Source organism: Callorhinus ursinus, unplaced genomic scaffold (genome assembly GCF_003265705.2).
Source record: "Callorhinus ursinus isolate GAN/ISIS: 27379988/994484 unplaced genomic scaffold, GSC_fseal_2.0 scaffold2637, whole genome shotgun sequence".
Classification (NCBI taxonomy): Eukaryota; Metazoa; Chordata; class Mammalia; order Carnivora; family Otariidae; genus Callorhinus; species Callorhinus ursinus.
Window position 1 is genome coordinate 1 of NW_027399691.1, and position 3,456 is coordinate 3,456.

General features: G+C 43.4%; 1 non-coding gene across 1 annotated transcript; it reads right to left on the reverse strand.

Annotated features, from left to right (window-relative positions):
* Window positions 1-2,472: 2,472 nt before the first annotated feature.
* Window positions 2,473-2,580, reverse strand: LOC112818079 (U6 spliceosomal RNA). Its single transcript, XR_003206520.1, has one exon. It is a non-coding gene; the product is annotated as a U6 spliceosomal RNA (small nuclear RNA).
* Window positions 2,581-3,456: the final 876 nt, after the last annotated feature.

The window sequence follows — 3,456 nt, forward strand, 5'->3', positions numbered from 1 at the left end:
TTGATAAGTTCTTTATAGATTTTGGATACTAGCCCTTTATCTGATATGTCGTTTGCAAATATTTTCTCCCATTCTGTCGGTTGTCTTTTGGTTTTGTGGACTGTTTCTTTTGCTGTGCAAAAGCTTTTTATCTTGATGAAATCCCAATAGTTCATTTTTGCCCTGGCTTCCCGTGCCTTTGACGATGTTTCTAGGAAGAAGTTGCTGCGGCTAAGGTCGAAAAGGTTGCTACCTGTGTTCTCCTTTAGGATTTTGATGGACTCCTGTCTCACGTTTAGGTCTTTCAACCATTTGGAGTCTATTTTTGTGTGAGGTGTAAGGAAATGGTCCAGTTTCATTCTTCTGCATGTGGCTGTCCAATTTTCCCAACACCATTTGTTGAAGAGACTGTCTTTTTGCCATTGGACATTCTTTCCTGCTTTGTCAAAAATAAGTTGACCATAGAGTTGAGGGTCCATTTCTGGGCTCTCGATTCTGTTCCATTGATCTATGCGTCTGTTTTTGTGCCAGTACCATACTGTCTTGATGATGACAGCTTTGTAATAGCTCTGGAAGTCCGGAATTGTGATGCCGCCAGCTTTGCTTTTCTTTTTCAGTATTCCTCTGGCTTTTCGGGGTCTCTTCTGGTTCCATACAAATTTTAGGATGATTTGTTCCATTTCTTTGAAAAAAGTGGATGGTATTTTGATGGGGATTGCATTGAATGTGTAGATTGCTCTAGGTAGCATTGACATCTTCACAATGTTGATTCTCCCAATCCATGAGCATGGAACGTTTTTCCATTTCTTTGTGTCTTCTTCAATTTCTTTCATGAGTATTTTATAGTTTTCTGAGTACAGATCCTTTGCCTCTTTGGTTAGATTTATTCCTAGGTATCTAATGGTTTTGGGTGCAATTGTAAATGGGATCGACTCCTTGATTTGTCTCTCTTCTGTCTTGTTGTTGGTGTATAGGAATGCCACTGATTTCTGTGCATTGATTTTATATCCTGCTACTTTACTGAATTCCTGTATGAGTTCTAGCAGTTTTGGGGTGGAGTCTTTTGGGTTTTCCACGTACAGTATCATATCATCTGCAAAGAGTGAGAGTTTGACTTCCTCTTTGCCGATTTGGATGCCTTTGATTTCTTTTTGTTGTCTGATTGCTGTGGCTAGGACTTCTAATACTATGTTGAATAGCATTGGTGAGAGTGGACATCCCTGCCGCGTTCCTGACCTTAGGGGAAAGGCTCTCAGCCTTTCCCCATTGAGAATGATACTCGCTGTAGGTTTTTCATAGATGGCTTTTATGATATTGAGGTATGTACCCTCTATCCCTATACTCTGCAGAGTTTTGATCAAGAAAGGATGTTGTACTTTGTCAAATGCTTTTTCTGCATCTATTGAGAGGATCATATGATTCTTGTTCTTTCTTTTGTTAATGTGTTGTATCACGTTGATTGATTTGCGGATGTTGAACCAGCCTTGCAGCCCAGGAATAAATCCCACTTGGTCATGGTGAATAATCCTTTTAATGTACTGTTGGATCCTATTGGCTAGTAATTTGGTGAGAATATTTGCATCCATGTTCATCAAGGATATTGGTCTGTAATTCTCTTTTTTGATGGGGTCTTTGTCTGGTTTTGGGATCAAGGTAATGCTGGCCTCATAAATTGAGTTTGGAAGTTTCCCTTCCATTTCTATTTTTTGGAACAGTTTCAGGAGAATAGGTATTAATTCTTCTTGAAATGTCTGATAGAATTCCCCCGGGAAGCCATCTGGCCCCGGGCTTTTGTTTCTTGGGAGATTATTGATGACTGTTTCAATTTCCTTAGTGGTTATAGGTCTGTTCAGGTTTTCTGTGTCTTCCTGGTTCAATTTTGGTAGTTGATACATCTCTAGGAATGCACCCATTTCTTCCAGGTTCCCTAATTTGCTGGCATAGGGTTGCTCATAATATGTTCTTATAATTGTTTGTATTTCTTTGGTGTTGGTTGTGATCTCTCCTCTTTCATTCATGATTTTGTTGATTTGGGTCATTTCTCTTTTCTTTTTGATCAGTCTGGCCAGGGGTTTATCAATCTTGTTAATTCTTTCAAAGAACCAGCTCCTAGTTTCGTTGATCTGTTCTACTGTTCTTTTGGTTTCTAGTTCATTGATTTCTGCTCTGATCTTTATGATTTCTCTTCTCCTGCTGGGTTTAGGCTTTATTTGCTGTTCTTTCTCCAGCTCCTTTAGGTGTAGGGTTAGGTTGTGTATTTGAGACCTTTCTTGTTTCTTGAGAAAGGCTTGTATTGCTATATCAAAGTCATGATTCTGAACTCTAGGTCCGACATCGTACTAATGTCCGTATTGAGTAGGTCCCTGGCTGACGTTACTACCTCTTGTTCTTTTTGCTGAGGTGATTTTTTTTCGTCTTGTCATTTTGTCCAGAGGAGAATAGATGAATGAGAGAACCAAATGTTAACAGGTTTACAACGTCCCCAGCAAATATAAAAATATGGAACGCTTCACGAATTTGCGTGTCATCCTTGCGCAGGGGCCATGCTAATCTTCTCTGTATCGTTCCAATTTTTAGTGTATGTGCTGCCGAAGCGAGCACCTATTTCTGAGAATTTAGAGGCTCTGGTTGGAATAGGGACAGCCTTAGAATTTAGCAGAGACCACAGATCATGGCACAGAAAAGCAAGTCCAGAAATAAACCCACATTTCATAAGACTATAGATTTGAAATCACTGATGAAAGGATTATTCAGTAAGTTATGTTAGGGCAATTCATTAACTATCTGGAGAAAATCAAGTTAGATCCTCATTGCTTTGAGCCTCACACCCCCACATTTTCTCGGTCTCCTCATTTTGTATGATACGGTGTTTGTGTCTGTGCATTAGGTCGGCTGTGTCCCCTGATCTTATACAGAAGGTGTCCCGTGGGGCTAGGCAGCACTGTCACCCTGGTCACCAGACCCTGTGTCCCCTGTCATGAGTGCTGCAGGAGTGCTGAGGGACAGGGCTTGCCCTCGGGCCAACTGTTGGCAGAGACCGTCCTCCATAACTGGGGGCCTGCTGGTACCAGTGCGGCTACTGGGAGGCCTGGCCGTAGGTGCCGGGTTTGCTGGATGGGATTGCCAGAGCAGATAGAGGACCCCTGCTCCCAGCACAGTGAGTCGAGAGGCCCAGCCCCAGCTGTTGTGTGTGGGCTGCTGGGTCGCACTGGCTCCCATCCTCCCTGGACAGGAGTCTCCTTGCAGGACTGCTGGTCCCAGCCAAAGTGCCCGCCAGGAATGGTGGGGCCTGATCCACTTTGTAGGGGCACCTGCTGGGGTGGGAGCGTTGGGGAGGTGGGTCCACAGGGGACCAGCAGGGTGTGGAGTGCTAGCAAGAAAGATGGAAAGCGTGAGAATTGGCTCCTGCAAACACCAGGGTAACTTCAGAAGGAGGGCCGGAAAGTCCTGAGGCCCGGGCTTTCTGTTCCCAGAGAA